The 17,953-nt window shown below is 42.2% G+C and overlaps 1 protein-coding gene and 1 long non-coding RNA gene across 2 annotated transcripts in view; one reads left to right on the forward strand and one right to left on the reverse strand.

Annotated features, from left to right (window-relative positions):
- LOC124973926 (ral guanine nucleotide dissociation stimulator-like) overlaps positions 1-17,953 on the reverse strand; it is a 334,331-nt gene that overhangs the window by 88,933 nt on the left and 227,445 nt on the right. The gene's annotated exons all lie outside the window — the stretch shown is intronic.
- On the forward strand, positions 1,350-14,432 carry LOC124973942 (uncharacterized). Its single transcript, XR_007106725.1, has 3 exons — positions 1,350-1,474; positions 11,594-11,804; positions 14,293-14,432. It is a non-coding gene; the product is annotated as an uncharacterized LOC124973942 (long non-coding RNA).

Consider the following 17,953-nt stretch of genomic DNA (forward strand, 5'->3'; position numbering starts at 1 on the left):
GCCCAGGGCGCGAACTTTGACCCGCATTGGCGCCTGGTAGAGCCCAGGTGGTGGGTCTGCAGGCGGCTCGCAGGTCCTGGTGGGCAGCGTGGAAGGTGAGCGGGCGGGAGCGGCCATGGACTCGGCGCCGAGACCCCAGCGCCAGGCCTGGAGACGGGGTGGGACCCGGGAGGGCGCTGCGGCCGCCTTGGCAGGCTCTGTCCCAGGCTGCCTGTCCCTCAGGCCCGCCAGGTGGCCTCCGCACCGAGGGCCGCCCGGTCCCGTGCTGTCCTCCTTGTCCCGAGGGCGGGTCCTCCGCGGGGACTCCGCTCACATCCGGGTGTGGTCTGGGCTCCAGGGTCCTGTCCAGGGCGGCGTGGCCGCAGCAACCTCGCCTGGGAACCGGACTCCAGGTGAAGAGGATGCCCGGCCAGCTGGCGCCCTGGAGAGTGGAGGGTGACTGAGGAGGACCCTCCGCCAGGGCGAGGGAGGCTGCATGGAAAGGAGCCGCCTCCAGGTACTTCGGTGTCCACTGACGGCCACCAGCAACCTGCCACCTTGTTTCTCTCGCGCGACTCTCTCTCTTCTCCAACTTCCTGCCTGGAAACCCCTCCTGCTTTCTTCCTGCTCCTGGCTGACAGCCAGGAGACCCTCCCGTGTTTCAAGCGTTAAGTGAAGCAGTGTAACATAGGAAGGTGTCTCTAGTGGAGCAGCGGGGAGAGCAGTGACTGAGGGAGGCAGCAAGGCGCTCGGTCCTGTGGGCTCCAGGTTCCACACTAGGAGAGAGTTGGATCAGATCACTTTTGGCCCCATGTGATATGTAACATGGACTGATTCCCAGTGACTGGGCCTTATCGCTAAAATGTATTGTTTGCATGCCACCTTTCAGGCTAGCCTGAGCACTTGGTTCCTTTATTAGACTTCAGGAAACCATGAGATAGTCCTGTTGCACTTTTTGTTTTACAGATGAGAAAACTGAGCCCACAGAGGTTAAGCAGTTTCCAAAATGGCGAAGCCTATGTTTTCATTGAAAACCTAAATGTTTGCTGATGCATGGTGTGTGTGGAAATATGCTCACATTGCCATGTGAGCAGGGATTTGTATTCAGCTTGCATGAGAATGAATTTGACAGCTCTAAGGAATGTGAAGTAGCATGTGTTAAAGAAATGAGGATCTAGGAAATGTCAGTCCTAGATCACAACAGTGTGTGTAAGAGGTTATGCTTGCTTTTTCCCTAATAATGAATACTTTTTGAGTTGAAATTGCTTTTGCTAATTTTGAAATATGGATCAAAGTATGGTGTTTGGTCCAGTTCAAGATTTATTCAGTAGAATATCAGACACTTTTTTTTTTTTTTTTTTTTTTTTGCGGCAGTGTGGAAATGTGAGAGCAAGTTGGTGACATCTTTCAGCTGGATACATTGCCCAAAGAAGACCTCAAATATGTGCCAAGAAGCCAGTGATTCTATTGCAGAGAACTCCATGGAAATGTACAGGTATTGTGTTGAAAATATTCATCTTGGTTAAAAGTGAGGTACTTTAAAATAGTATATTGTCCTTCTTTTTTTGTTGTTTTCCAGTGACTCCGGATGCATCTTGGTCACTGTGGTGGAATCTCACTACTTTACTTTCTGTTTACCTCTGTCTTGTTTTGTGTGTCTGTGTGTCTGTGTGTTTTAAATTTTATATGTCTAAATTGCAGTTACCTTTATGTTGAGAGAATAAAATCAGGGAGACCTATTTAAATTTTTTTTGTAAAATTAAGCATTTTCTCCTGTTCATATAGATTGTAGATTGTTTTAAGTGTTGTCTCTAGTGGAGTCGAGTTGAAATGTTACAAAGTTGTATGCCCAAAGACATTAGAGTCCTGCAGTAGAGTAATAAAAGGATACCATTCCTGGAAATCAGAAGTGTATACATTTTCCTGAGTTGGTTGATTCTCTATTGCATTTGGAGTTCTTTCTATCTTTCTTTCTTTCTTTCTTTCTTTCTTTCTTTCTTTCTTTCTTTCTTTTAACCTAGAGGAAATAGATGATAGTGTTTTATACTAGTGTAAAAGGGTATTCTATTTTTGGGGCTGGGGTGCATACCACGAATTGATCTCAGAGTCACTCAATCAGTGAGCCACATCTCCAGCCCTGGTTTGTACTTTATTTAGAGATAGTTTCTCACTGAGTTACTCAGCTCTTCGCTTTTGCTGAGGCTGGCTTAAAACTTGCAATCCTCCAGCCTCAACCTTCTAAACCACTGGGATTACAGGCAAGGGTCAGCATGCCTGTTTGTGGATAAGCTCTTGAAGAAAAGAAGATAAGAAAACATTTTCCTGTGATGGAGGAATAAAGTAGACCATGATTCCAGGAGAACATGATGCATAGTTTGCCATGGATTCTGCTTCCCAACATCCAATGTGGTGTAATGGATACCTTTTTCTAGCACCTTGTCATCAAATTTCTTTCCAATCAGTTCTGCCATATTTCTTCCAGCTTCTGAATTTCATTCTCTGCACTCTATGATGAGAGTCAAGAGAAAAGTGAAGATGTGATATAAATTGGTGAGTGTGGAGAATATAGAAATGGAATAATGACAATCACTGGTAATATATCATGTGTTAGGAATACAGAGCACTTATCTCACAAATGGTCAACTTTCTATTTCTCTTTAGACACTGGAAATTGAAAACAGAGGGGCCTTTACCACTGAGCATATCTCCAGCCCCACCCCCCCCTTTTTTTTTTCGAGACAGGGTGTCAAATTGCTTAGAAACTTGCTAAGTTTTTGAGGTTGACGTGGAACTTGTGTCTCATTTTTAACATGTTATTGGATGCTATTTTGTTTTTATTAATTGGGAGTAAGTAAGTACCTTTTCTTCTTAGTATGTAAGCATTAAGCAAGTAGGGTCATTGAAATGTTCACCAGACATTGCTGTACAGTGCCTGGTGAATGTTTCTCTTTGAAATTGGGTCCAGTGCTCTGTCTAGAAGTCCTGATGTGGCCAGGGCATCTAGGTCAGCTCTGCATCTAAGGGGTAGATCCCTTTGACTGACTCAAAGGAGGTTGTTATGTGTTTCTGACTTTGACAGAAATGTCCACATATCATGGGAGTAATCATGTCATGTGGTGTCAGGAGGCAGGGGGAGATTTTCATGTCTCACAAGGCACCCCTGGTTAGAGACTCTGGAGCCCAACTTGATGTGGTGTTGAGGTGTTGTGTGGGGGTTAGTTCCACCATAACCACTACTGGGTCCTCAGAGGGATGCACAACTGCGTGACACAATGTGGCTATCGGAATCCCCTGAGGAAAGGGAAAGTAGGAAGGCTCAGCCTGAGCACTATGTCTGTAGTGGGCTTCTGCTCTAAACTGTGAATATCAAATATGCTTAATTTCACTGGGCTCCCAGAATGAGAATCAAAATGAGTAGTGTCACCTGTGAGCCATGTGTGAACTATTATCAAGGTACATTTTAGATGTGATCACAGCAAGAGTTTGAAAGGTGTTATGGAATCAGAGTTTAGGTTTCCTATTGTAATAAAAGTTTCTTCTGGTACTCATAGTGAGTTGCATATATTCCTAAATACATACCCTCTCTCTGACACTGCTCAGGTGCACAAGGGAAGGTGGACATTAACTGCAAATTGTTTTCTTATTCTAATTTTCATATGTAGACTTTCCTTGCTGACATTGTTGATCTGGGACATCTAGTCATAGAAGAAGAAAGTGTGGTAGTATCTTATAAGTTGCCAACAAAGTAGTCTTTAATCTGCAACCTAAGCTGTGATGCTTATTCAAATCCCTGAGAATGTATACAACTCCAGATTCTGACTTACCAGGGCTGGATTGGTGCCAACCGCCCATTCAGCCATTGTGTGAAGCACCTGTAGACTGTGAAGACTTTTGATGATGAGTTCATGTATGGAGGCTGAAATTCTTCATAGGTCTTTGCATTTGGCAAGTCATGGACAGTATCTGAGAAGGTAATCATTTACAATCATGTCCACCAAAAACTCCTGTAGTAGGCATAACAGCTCTTGGATGGGTAAAGATTATATTTCCTGTTTTTGTACTTCACAAAGCTAATAATGACATAGTATTATATCCTTTTTTCTTTTTCTTTTTCTTTTTTTTTTTTTTTTTTGCGGTGCTGGGGATTGAACCCAGGACCTTGTGCTTGCAAGGCAAGTACTCTACCGACTCAGCTATCCACCAGCCCGGAATTCAGGAATTTTACTGGCATGTTTTAATCTCCTGTTTCTAAATGATTATTTTAACATATGAAGATTTGCCTCCACTACAGTTTTAGCTGTTGACTTTCCCAGCAGTGGGCATCCAGGTCATCCTCAACTTCCAGTGAGCTAGGTGAGGCTACGACAGGGAACATGAGCATAAATATCCCTCTGCATGTTTCCTTCTGAAACTGCTTAAGCATCATTAGGTTGTGTACCCACAGGTGGAATTTCTTGGTCAAAGAATGTATGTTTACTTTTTTTTAATTTGTTTTTATTGTACACAAATGGAACACATACTGTTTGTCTATATATGAAGTAAAGTCCTACCATTTGTGTAATCATATTTTTACATAGAATAATAGGGTTTGATTCATTCTGTTATGTTTTTCTTCACCCCCACCACTCCCAAATCTTTTCCTTCTATATAGTCCCTCCTTCCTCCATTCTTACCTCCCTACCCCCCACAACATGTGTCATCATCCACTGATCAGGGAGATCATTCGTCCTTTGGTTTTTTGAGATTGGCTTATCTCATTTAGTATGATATTCTCCAATTTCATCCATTTCCTTGCAAATGCCATAATTTTATTCTTCTTTATGGCTGAGTAATATTCCATATATATATATCAGTTTCTTTATCTATTCATCAATTGAAGGACATCTAGGTTGGTTCCACAGTCTGCCTATTGTGAATTGAGCAGCTATGAACAGTGATGTGGCTGCATCTCTGTAGTGTGCTGATTTTAAGTCCCTTGGGTATAGGCCAAGGAGTGGGAGAGCTGGGTCAAATGGTAGGTCCATTCCAAGTTTTCTGTGGAATCTCCACACTGCTTTCCAGAGTGGCTGCATTAATTTGCAACTCCAGCAGCAATGTATGAGTGTACCTTTCTCCCCACATCCTCGCCAACACCTGTTGTTGCTTGTATTCTTGATAATCGCCATTCTAATTGGGGTGAGATGGAATCTTAGGGTGGTTTTGATTTGCATTTCTCTTATTACTAGAGATGTTGAACATTTTTTTATATATCTGTTGATTGTGTGTAGATATTCTGTGAAGTGTCTGTTCATTTCCTTAGCCCATTTGTTGATTGCGTTATTTGTATTCGTGGTGTAGAGTTTTTTGAGACCGTTATAGATTCTGAAGATTAGTGCTCTATCTGAAGTATAAGTGGCAAAGATTTTCTCCCACGCTGTAGGCTCCTTCTTCACATTGCTCATAGTTTCCTTTGCTGAGAGAAAGCTTTTTAGTTTGAATTTATCCCAGTTATTGATTCTTGCTTTTGTATATTTACTTTTTTGACTAAGCACTTCCAGGTGACTCTTCTGAATATCTCAAAGTGTCCACATGTCACCTGCATTCTATCATCTAGCTTTCTACCTTTCGATGTGTAGTGGATACAAAGTGACAGCACACTGTTTTCACTGGTATTTTTTCTTAACATGTCTCAAATGCTTTTCACTTTGGGGGGATTTTCTCTTGTGAAAATGAGGTTCCTCTTGATCCCCATGTTCATTCCTCTACTTGACTACTTTTTTCTTTCCGCTCATGAATGTTGTCTGGAGTATGTGGGATAGTTTGTCCGTCACAAGCCCTATCAGGTCCTCTAGAACTTTCAATTAGTAAAATTCCTAAACAGTAAGTAAGCACAGTAATTGGTGTACCAATATGAGAAGAATAGTGTTGGATGATAGATTCAAAACACAAAGTTATAATTTATTATTTACAAAATAATAACAGTATTTACAAAATAATAAAAGAATGAAGCCATGACATAGACTGAGATAAAATATATCATCAGGACCTTAGATATTCTGTAATAAATCTGTATCTCTTGAAGTATGGAATTGATCGTCTTTTGGTAATGAAAGGAAGCAAAGGTAGCAAAGCAAATGATAATCTGTTTACAATTTTCTGTGATTTGGTTGAAGTGGTAAAATTGTATGTATTGATTAATGGGTCAAATAAGTTGATAATTGTTTTAGGTGCCATCAAACTGAGGTTTGTTGGCTGTGCATCAGGTTTCTGAGGAAAGCTAGGATTGTTCAGTGATATGGAGCCATCACTGTTGGGATAGCCATTTCAGACTCCTGCAGCCTGAGTGCAGTCTTGAACAGTCAATGTATTCGTTCCTTTTCATAAACTTCAGGCTATATGTGAACATTTAAGAATGATTCCAAGCCATTTTCTCATCCTTTGGGTCATTCTGCCATATATTTTGTGAGGCATTTTATGTGTGAGACATAAAAAATAGCAGAATATTTTCTAAAGAAAAACCTTGTGACTTTTGTCATATAATATTTAATAGGTTTGTTCAGAAATCAAAAATTCTACTCAGAGTTATTTGCATCTGAGCCAGTTAAACATATTTGTAGGCATCCTGGAGAAGTGGAAGGTTTTATCTTTAGATCTGTCATCGTGTTTTTTTTTTTTTAAATTCACAAATTGGCAGACCATTATATCAAATGTGTAATTGGATGCCATTTAAATGACCCACTGTAAATTTTAGGTATTTTTCCATTAATGTTGGATTTTTCACCACTTTGAAAAGCAGAAGATCTAGGGCCAGCCTACCAATGGTGAGCTGGAACCTGGTCTTCAGTTTGGCATATCCCTCCCTCAGTATCCCAGAGGTCATCTGCCTAGTCAGCTTCCTTACTCCTATTACTTCCCCGGCTTCCATAGTTACCACATACCATATGTGAATCAGGGATCCACGTGTTACAACATTGCATTCTATTATTATCACAAGTTCACCTTTCACTTAGCCGTGCCTGACACAGCCAGTAATATTTACAAGCAAATGTTAGATTTTAAAAGATTCTATTTTATGTGCTCTTTTCTAAAAGAGAATTAGCACACATAATTATTTGTTAAAGTACACTGTGTTGATTGCCGCCCTCTTGCTCCAGGCTTCAGACAGACGCTCATGGGCCCCTTGGCTCCGCCTGCAGGTGAGATGCTCCTGGGGAGCCGCCTCAGTTCCCAAGTGCCTGGAAATGCAACAGCTTCTCATCATCATACCCATGAATCTCCCCCAGAGCAGGGAATACAATATTTATTTCAAAAAATGATGAAAGAAAGGTATGGAAATTGGAACTTTGACTATTTACAACTAAGAAAAATACAGGAAATTTTAAGTGTGAGTGAAGGTTAAAAATCATATTACAGGGACAAAACCAATTAGCAGTGACTATTCATAATGAAAACTTCATTGCCAGCAGACATGAAGACCATTTAATTATCAGAAAAGAGTTCAATTTATGCCAGTTACTTTTGAGGAGCTATGTATGCCTTTAAGTATATATCCACAGCACTTTTTGAAATCTATCCTCTGAAAGGAAATGTGGAAATTTGAAAAGAGATCTAGTCCATGTTTCAATTTTTAACTTTAGCAATTTCAAATGTAGCATTGAGTTAAACTTTTGGTCAAAAATTTGTATAGATAAGACATTTAAAAGTAAAGGACAAGTTTCTAAAAGTGCTCCATTTGAGAGCGTCTTTACAAAATGTCCATTATTCTTCAATTAAAAAAAATTTCTTCTTGTGCCCAAACATAAAATTTTAATGATTGTGGGGAGGTTCTTACCCACTATTGCTTAATAAATATTTGGATATAGGTTTCTGGGAAGTATGCTACATGTGTAATTAAACTTCTCTAGCCAGGTCTCTACCCTGATTAGTTACCAGTGTGTTTATATTGGTGGTAAAAATATGAATATAGGGAAACTCATCAAAACCTTAGTATTGGTTGCAATGCCAGAAATCATCAATATGCTCATTTTTCAAAGAACGCTTAAAAGGATGAACAATGGGGGAAAGTGTTATTTTAATGCTGTAAGCTTAACTACCATCCAAATAATTCATAGGCAAAACAAGCCTTGCAAGTATAAATTATGTAAAGGAGCACTTAATCAAATTGCAAAACTTACTCAATAGAAGAGAATTCATCCTGGAAGGGAGCCCTATGAATTTAAAAAATGTATTAAAGCATTTCATTGTTCAAACCTTTCTAAACCTCATAGATACCATGATAGTGATAAGCCCTACAAATCTGAAGAATGTGGCAGAATTTTTAAACAATGATCACCCCCTGTTAAGCATCAGAGGATTCATGTTGGGGTGAAGCTCTGCAAGTGTAAAGAATGTGACAAAGCCATTAACAATTGCTCAACCCTTTCTAAACATCTCAGGTGGCATAGCAGTGACAATATAAAAAGCTCATGTGATACTCAACACCAGATACTTTGTACTGGAGACAGATCCTACAAATGTACACAATGTGCCAAAGCCTTAAAGAATTTTTCAGTCCTTACTCAACACCAGAGTACTCATGCTGGAAAGAAGAAATACAACTGTGAAGAATGTGGCAAAGTTTTTCATATAAGATCATTGCTTACTGGACACCAGAGAATTTCTACAGGAGAGAGGCCCTACAAATATGAAGAATGTGGCAAAGGTTTTTTTCAAAGCTCAAAGCTTACTCTGCATGAGAGAATTCATACTGGAGAGAACTCCTACAACTGTGAAGCATGTGGCAAAGGTTTTATTACAGATCAAACCTTTTGATACACAAGAGGTTTCATACTGGAGAAAAACCCTGCAATCACAAAGAATGTGGCAAAGCTTTTAGTCAAAGAGCAGGCCTTACTGTACACCAGGGAATTCATACTGGAGTGAAGCCCTACACATGTGAGGAATGTGGCAATGGTTTTAACCAAAGATCATCTTTTAAGGAACACCAGAAGATTAATATGGGAGAGAGGCTCTACACATGTGAAGAATGTGGCAAAGGTTTTAAATGTAGATCATATATTAAGAAACACCAGATAATTCATACTGCATAGAAGCCCTACAACTGTGAAGCATGTTGCAAAGGTTTTCATTACAGATCAAATCTTTTGATACACGAGAGATTTCACACTGGAGAAAAACCCTACAAATGCGAAGAATGTGGCAAAGGATTTAAGCAAGGAGCACATCTTAAAGAACACCAGAAAATTCGTTCTAGAGAGAAGTCCTACAAATCTAAAGAATGTAACAAAACTATTAATGAAATGCAAAAACTTATTCATACTGGAAAGAAGCCCTACCAATGTGGAGGATGTGGCAAAGCTTTTAATCAAGAATCCTACCTTATTTACTACCAGGAAATTCATACAGGAAATAATCCCTAAACATGTGGAGAATGTGGCAAAGGCTTTCATTACAGATCAAACCTTAGTGTACACCAGAGAATTCATACTGGAGAGAAACCCTATAAATGTGGAGAATGTGGCAAAGGTTTTTGTCGAAAAGCAATCTGTAATAGCCACCAAAGGATTCATACTGGAGAGAAGCCTTACAGATGTAAAGAATGTGGTAAATGTTTTTCTCAAACATGGCAACTTAAAGTACACCAGAGAACTCATACTGCAGAAAAGCCATAGAACTGTGAAGAATGTGTCAAAGCTTTTAGTCAAAGATCAAAGCTTGCTGAACACCAGAGGATTCATACTGGAGACTGGTCCTACACATGTGAAGAATGTGTCAAAGGTTTTTCTTACAGATCAAACTTTATTCAACACCGGAAAAATCATGCTGGAGAGAAGCCCTAGCAATGTGAAGAATGTGGGAAAGGTTTGACGTAAAGAGCACATCTTGAAGATCACCAGAAAATTCGTACTGGAGAGAAGCCCTGCTTCTCTATAAATGTGGAGAATGTGGCAAAGGTTTTTGTCGAAAAGCAATCTGTAATAGCCACCAAAGGATTCATACTGGAGAGAAGCCTTACAGATGTAAAGAATGTGGTAAATGTTTTTCTCAAACATGGCAACTTAAAGTACACCAGAGAACTCATACTGCAGAAAAGCCATAGAACAGTGAAGAATGTGGCAAAGCTTTTAGTCAAAGATCAAAGCTTGCTGAACACCAGAGGATTCATACTGGAGACTGGTCCTACACATGTGAAGAATGTGTCAAAGGTTTTTCTTACAGATCAAACTTTATTCAACACCGGAAAAATCATGCTGGAGAGAAGCCCTAGCAATGTGAAGAATGTGGGAAAGGTTTGACGTAAAGAGCACATCTTGAAGATCACCAGAAAATTCGTACTGGAGAGAAGCCCTGCATATGTGAATAATGTGGCAAAGGTTTTAAAGGTGATATTTTGAGAAACATAAGAGAATTCATACTGGAGAGCAGCCCTTCAAATGTGAAGAATGTGACAAAGCTTTTTGTTGTAGGTCAGTACTTGCTCAAAACCAGAAAGTTCATACTGGAGAGAAACCTTACAAATGTGAAGAATGTGGCAAAGGTTTAATCCAAAGATTATACTTTATTGATCACCGGAGAATTCATAGTGGAGAGAAGACATAGCATTGTAAAGAAAATGGCAAAGGTTTTGATTGAAGTTCATGCTTTACTCTACATCAAAAAATTCATACTGGAGAAGACTTTTGTAAATGAAACATTGTGCCAGTGACTCTAAGGATATTTAAACCATTATTCCACACCAGAGGAATTATAGCAAGTAGAAATAGAAATGTTAAAAAAAGTGACAAATTCCCCACAGTTGTTTATTCACATCTTATTCCACCCCTGAAAATTCATACTTTGAAAGTATAAGTGGAAAAATTATCACAAAACTTTTAGGCATCATTCAAGCATTACTAATAATTCAAGAATTCATAGTGCATACAAACCCTAAAATTGTAAGTAATGTGTCCAAGCCATTAATCAAATTTCAAACATTCTTCAAAATATGAAATTTCATACCTGTAATGAACGTGGAATAACATTTATCCAAAATATATACCATTGATACAAAATACTTAAAATAAAATCCTTTTCAAACGTAAAAAAAAACATTAAAATTAAAAATAAAAAAAAAGAACACCGTGTTTTAAGTGTCCTCCATTGAAAAGTTGACACGTCCCTGACACACTTTTTATTTGGGGGGTATTATTTATAGGGAATTACAGCAGGTATGTGATAATGAAATAAGAAGTCTTCTATCCATTTTATTCTTTTCCTCATCATTTTTGTGAATGATATTTCCCACTTGTATGAATGGATGTTGGGTGTTGCCTGCTGCTTGCATGTGTGCATATTATGCTTGACACTAATATTGTACTTGGTGAGTGGCAGGAAGTCAGTACTGAATTTGAGCTCTTATTTTCTAGCAGCTGTGCTCAAGATCTTTGGTGTGCCTTCTGCAGTTTTGGCCATGCTCTTCAAGTTCTTCAAGGTGACTTCCTGGTTATCAGAATCATGGCGTCTGCCCTTAGAGCATGTAAAGAATTGTTTCATGAGTGTGGAAATGTTCATGTGGAAGGTTCCTGGGAGGAGAGATCGTTGATAATGGACTCTGTGTGCCTCACCAATGAACTGTTTTTTCTTCTTTGGTTTTCAGGAAGAAAGTGCCTTCAAATACCTGTGCACCTGGGAATCCAGGCATCTGCTTCACTTCAGAAGAAGCATTCATGATTCATTTCAAGAAGGCTTGAGCAGGAAGAACTGAGCTTCAGGTATACCGCAGGTACCTTGCATTGCAGATGGGTTAGAAGAGAGAAGAGCTGCTTCATGGGATTTTATCACATTTTTCCTGAAAGTCCCACACACAGGTGAGTCCCAACATATTTAGAAGTCATTTTCCAACCTTTTTAATGGAATTGAATCAGAACCCCTGATGCTGTGTAAGAGCCATAATTAGTTTGGATGATAATTATGTATTTTATTCCTGAGCTCATTGCTCAATCCAGCCTTTCTGCCTTGAGCACGTGAGCTTCTACTCAAATTGCAGGCAGTGCTCTTGCTTTGTGAGAACATCACCCTGATTCAGTGAGCCCGATGCAGGCTGCAGCCACTCAGTGTTCTTGTGAAGGCCTATTTGTGTGACTGGTCTCTGGCATCCTCATCCAGCCCTGCTTAGAGTAGGGGGTTAAGGGTCCAGGCAGGTACCTTGTTACTCTTGACCTCCATTGCCATTGGGCCTCTCCAGTGTCCCTGGACTATAGCCTGCCCTTGTGGCCTGGGCTCAGTGAATCTGAGGTTTGGAATCCCACTGTGTGTCCAGATTCCAGGCACTCCAGCAGCCTCATAACTGGTACAACCTTTCTTAATTTTGTTTGAGTGTGAGAATTCTCCCACCCATCCTCCTCCATACTTATCACACATTTTATAATTTCACACATGAGGACCTTTATTCATTGACTTAGTTCTTAGTGATGATGGTTGCTAAGACTTTGTCACTCATTCAAGGTCATACCACTTGCATGGTAGGTCTAGAGCACTGATCTTCCTAATATAGTTTGCAGGACTCTCTCATTTAGGCTATGACTACCTCTGAAGCACACACTACATTTGGAGTGTCAAAGCTCTTGACACTGCCTCTTTGGCAAGTATGCATTCTCTTCCAATTTGGAATGTTTTAAACATTCCTGTTTGGATGTTTGTGGAGGTAATGCAGGAGAAATTTCATTTAAAATATAGAAAACACAACAAATAACAGTCCTATTTTTTACACTAAGCACCTGTAATTAATATCCCTTTCTTTGTGCTTCTATGAGTTGCTCCTTTGAATTTTTGAAGACAAATTTTCTGGACAGCAAGGTCTCAAGAAGTAAAAGTCAAGTCAATCTCAGTGTTTTGAAGTGAAGAATATGTTCAGGATGTGAATGCTTTCCAGCCAATACCCATCTATGGCTTCATCACAGGTCAGTCAGAGGGTTCTCTCGGGTAAACTGTTTGATCCCAGTAACAAAGGCACCAGCCCCTGCAGTGTGTGCCTAGCCATTTCCCCACATGGGCTGACTTGGCACTTTTCATGCCTCATGACTGACACTGTGTAGTCATTAGAGTGTCTGTGGCCCAGATGTGATCTACATGGCCAACATGCTACAGGCCTGGTGCAGGCAGGTCCTAGGCTGCTCCAACAAACCCTGCAAACTAGGTGCCATACAGCAGAAGAGAGGCCTTCTGTCCAGTTCCAGAGGCTCCAGGCAAGAAGTGTGGGCTCTCCCAGTGCCACAGTCCCTCACATGGTTCCCAGGTAGTGTCCTCCCCAACTCTCCCAGCTCTTTCGCACTCTCCTGCTACTGCCCACAATCTGTTTTCCTTTCTGGGTTGTCTAGTCTCTGCCTCAAACCTCACACAGCCATTTACCTGAGCCTCCCTGTGTCTCTTTTTCCAAACTCGCATTTCTACAAGAATTGCAGACATTGGATTTGGGACCTGTTTAAACTGTGTTCCTTCATGTGACCTCTCCTTACCTTCATCAGTGTGTAAAGACTGTTTTCCCATAATCTTGCACCCACTTTTGGGTGAACGAGAATTTTCAGGGGACACTCTTCTCTCAAGTACACTGACCTCCCCACTGAGGCTTCCTGGTACCCCTTGTCCTAATTGGTGTCATGATAGGTTTCATCTTCCTGACTGAGAGGATCTAGTGACCTGGCAATTCACTCTCTCTGAAAACACCAACACTCTGCAGTGTTCTCCAAAGCCTCTGCAGAGCTTTGCATTTGAGCTATTCTCTGATGTATGCAACGTATCCTAGAAAGTGGACTCACCCCCTCCCTCCTGAAAGCCCAATGCTTGATACTCTTTGAAGTAAGTTGTTATTTTGGATTCTTTCTTTAGTGGGCAGGTGCTTGAATCCTCTCCTTGGAGGTTTGCAGGCCTAAAGACCAGATGTGTCTGGATGTCAACTTGAAGGATATCAGCTCCTATAAGCCCTCATCTTGGTGGTAGTTGTTCCTCCCCTGAATGCAAAGCAAGTAAATGCAGTTGGCCCTGTGTCCATCCTTCTCCTTCCACAGACCCAGAGCTGCAAATCAAAAGTATCAGGAAAGAAATTGTGTCTCTGTGGACATTTACTTGTCATTGTTTCCTAGATCATACAGGATTATGGAGAATTACATTGCAATTTTATTGTATTAGGTGTCAGAAACATCATTATGGGTAGAAGATATGGAAATACTCTGGCATTTTTAAAAGAAACTTGAGCATGTCTTGTGAAATTTTGCACACATTCTGAATAATTCCCATTCATTCGGATGATCTGGGAAGCATAGGTTTCACTGTTTTTCCTCCCATATGATATGTTACCAGGTGGGAACTTGAAGACATGATCAGGCCATGGAGTCTCCTCTTTTGGGAAGGGGCTACTCAAAGAAATCCTTGTTCCTGTTTTACCTTCTGCCACAGGAGGACACAAGAAGGTTTTCAGATGTGGGTACCTGACTTGCAGCCTCCAGAATTCGAGAAATAAACCTTGTGGTAGAAATCACGCAGTTTCCTGTATTCTGCCATCACAACACACACAGTTCTTTGAGAGTTGATCAGCAATTCCCTTATTTTTAAATTCTGGTAAAATACACCAAACATCCCTTTTTAATTCAGAGGCTTTAAGCCTAGGCATGTTGCTGTCTAGACATCACCACCATCCCTCTCCAGAACTCAGGTGGACACACTGACCAGACTGACTTCGAGTCCCTTTCGCAGGCCCAAGAAAGGAACATTCTTCTTTATGATTTTATGAACAGGATTATTGGGAATCTGAGTTAAATCCTACAAAATTTGTCTTTCTTGGACAATGTCATTTTCAAAAGTGTACAGCTCACCCCCACTCCTGGGGATTCAGGTCCACTGCCAATTCTGCAGGTGTGTCAATCTCGGTCTCAGTGTCAGGCAGTGGTAATTGTGCATATGAGCTGTGTGTCCAAGTCAGTGGACAGCGTGACCCCAGGATCTAGGCTATTGGATCCCAGCCTGTCAGTTCCCCCATCCTCCAGGTCTTTGCAGACCGATGTGCATCAAGGCTGTGTGCATGGTGGGTTCAGGAGGTGCTTGTAAGATGAATCCTAAGGTGGTAGAAGGGGCCATCCCAGTGGTGGAGAGGACCCTTTTGTCTAGCCAGGTGTTGTGTCGTGGGTCATGTTAGACTAGAAGTATGAGCAATGCCTAGATTGTCCTGGTCTCTGTGGGCCCAGCCTAGGAGCTGACAACTGGTGTGGCCTCCTAAATACTAAGACTCAGGAATCCCAGAGTAAAGGGCTAGTCCAGAGCCAGTGCAACCTGAGTGTCTTTAAGAGCACTTTTGTGCTGGGAGGCAGGGAAACATTGTTGTGATGTCACCTGAGGCAGATATGCGTGCTTCAAGTCCAAGTGGAGATGCTGAGGAGCAGCCTGGGATGGCATGTGGCTTCCCCACCTCCACACACCTGGGGCATCCCGGGGTTCTGAGAAGCACAGCAGCAGGATGAGTAATGAGGGAGTCCACTGTCTCTGCAGAGTGAATGGGCTGTCTTCAGGGCCCCCAGCAATTCCATGTCACACTGTCTTATCCCAGAGTCCTGAGCATCTTGTTGAGGCTCAGTCTGTTGCCACATTTCTCTACCTTGCAGAACCCTCTTGGCTCCCTCTGCACTCATTTCCTTGAAAATCAAACCATGTAGGGTGGGCTACACATCATCCAGAGCTACCCAGACATATTCCACAGTGTCACCATCTCTTTGTGGGACATGAACAGTTGACCATAGCAGATTGCGGTGGGCCACAAGCACCCAGGGATCCATGTTCAAATCACATCAGGACAATCAAGAAACTGAGGAAGCAGAGAGGGAAGATTGATCAAGGCAGATGACTCCGGAGGTCAGAGTACAGAGTGGAATGGAGAGTTCTGGCAGGGGCAGTTTTGAGGTTTAGAAATGATGTGCTGGTGGTGGCTGGGGTGTCTCCATACTTCCCAAAGCCTTCACAGGTGGAAGATGCCCCAGTGTGTTCAGGAATAGATACAGTGGGAGGTCCTTCGGTCACCTTTTTCCTGTTGAAGTATGATGCCTCCTTTGTGTTTAGGAGCATTCTAAGGGAAAGCCTCACTTCTGTTTAAAAAAAAAAATTGTGGGGAAAAAAAAGGTGCATGGACCTGTGACCCAAGGACATACATGTTCCCAGAATTTTCTGGTGGACTTAGTTGTCCATTCGTCCATCCATCCATCACCCACTAATGTCCTTGTGTCTTTCCAAAGTGCTCTCCTTTTCCTGGGTTTCCTGAAGAGAAATCATCTTAGGGTCTCGGGGGAAAAGGGACATGTGTTCAGCAGAGGGTGTTGGTACACTGTGTATCTCAGAGGCAGTCCTTTTTGGAACCCAATGGTTCTCATTTTGGAATGGGCTAGGGTACTAACCATGGTTAGGGTGAGAACACCAAGGGACCTACAGAGGGAAAGAGGGACATTGAAGACTGATATTGCCCCTGGATTTGAGAGGACTTAATTTTGCGCCTGGGAACCTGAAACCTCATTACCTTAGGACACACACTCAGGTCAAGGTTTTGAGAGCAGTGTCCTTTCTGGGGTACAGGGCTGGTTTTAGCACCAGGAATTTCACTGTTCTCCATTGTAGTGGAGCAACTGGACCACTACAGGGAAGAGAGCCTGTGGTCTTGCTTTGTCCACAGCAACCCATGTCATGGGTCCTCCCATCACCAGCATTTCTGGATAAAAGAAGCCATTCAGACAGGGCTTTCCAATGAATTCTCTTCTGTTCACTCATTACTGTGGTCTGGCATTTACCCATCCAAGGGTCCTGTCAGCATGGACATGAGTCAGTCACCACCATGAGATCTACCTTATAGTGGCTGCAGATATGTAACATCTGAAAGCAAATGCACATGAAAGAAAAGAGCAATATCCAAGGCCAAAATAGGATCAGGTGTGACAAGGAAAGCAGGAGTCACTGGGGTGTGGGGGAAGGGCTCAGTGGGGTGGCATTGCCTCTGGAACCAGAATGATATGAGGTAGTCAGCTCTGCTCATTGTGGGAGCAGTGTGTTGGGAAAGGTGTGGCCATATAGAAATTGGGAAACAGGATTGAATTTGGCCACAGGAGGAGGTTGGATTCATGGCCAACATGGCTTGGAGGGCACAGGCAGACAGGGATAGGCTAGTGCACACCCCAAAGCATGGAGACTCCCTTGATGTCCACGGTTCTGAAGCACCAGCCCTCTAAGCCATGACTAATGACTACAGGCATTGATGAGGTCAGTTTCTGTGCACCTGCATCCAAGGGGCTCAGCTGCACACCTGTTTTCAGGAGGCTGAAACTTTAGCCTCCTTTGAGGCTCAGCTGGGAGAATCTGCCTCTGGGCTTATGCCTGTGTTCCTCAGAGGATCCCATTTGACTGAGACTTAGTGGTTCTCTGATGGGAGGATGGGACACTGTCATGTCTTTCTCACAGGACAGTGTCCACAGGACAGCTCATGATGGATAAATGTTGAGTGCCTGGATCAAGAATGAAAATGAGACTGGGAAGCAATACTGGAGATAGGGATCCAGAAAGAAGCCATAGGCTTCCCAGAACTCCATCCTGGAGATGATATGCCATCACCATTTCCTGCTTCTAGTCCAATGGATCCAGAGACAGAGTCTGATCCACCTCCAGGAGTGGATGTACTGACTTTGGGCAGCAGGGTGCTGTGGTACCACAGAGTATCTGTGAGGCCCCCACCTCATAGCCTGAAAAGAGGCACTTGGGCAATTTGAAGTCTCATGAGAGGCCTTGGGTGGTCTGTGCCAGAGAGGTCCACCTCTGAATCTCCATCCGCTCCAGCTTGTCATGGTGTAGAGTGGGAACAGCAGCCAAAAGGGACTGACCTTGTCCAGCATTCTATGTGTGACACAAGCCTGATTGAGTTGGGGCGCATTCTTTGTCTGTCCCGTTCTTGTGATTGTACCATTTCTAAGTTTGTGCCTTCATAACCTACGATTCC

The sequence above is a fragment of the Sciurus carolinensis genome, unplaced genomic scaffold, assembly GCF_902686445.1.
Source record: "Sciurus carolinensis unplaced genomic scaffold, mSciCar1.2, whole genome shotgun sequence".
NCBI lineage: Eukaryota > Metazoa > Chordata > Mammalia > Rodentia > Sciuridae > Sciurus > Sciurus carolinensis.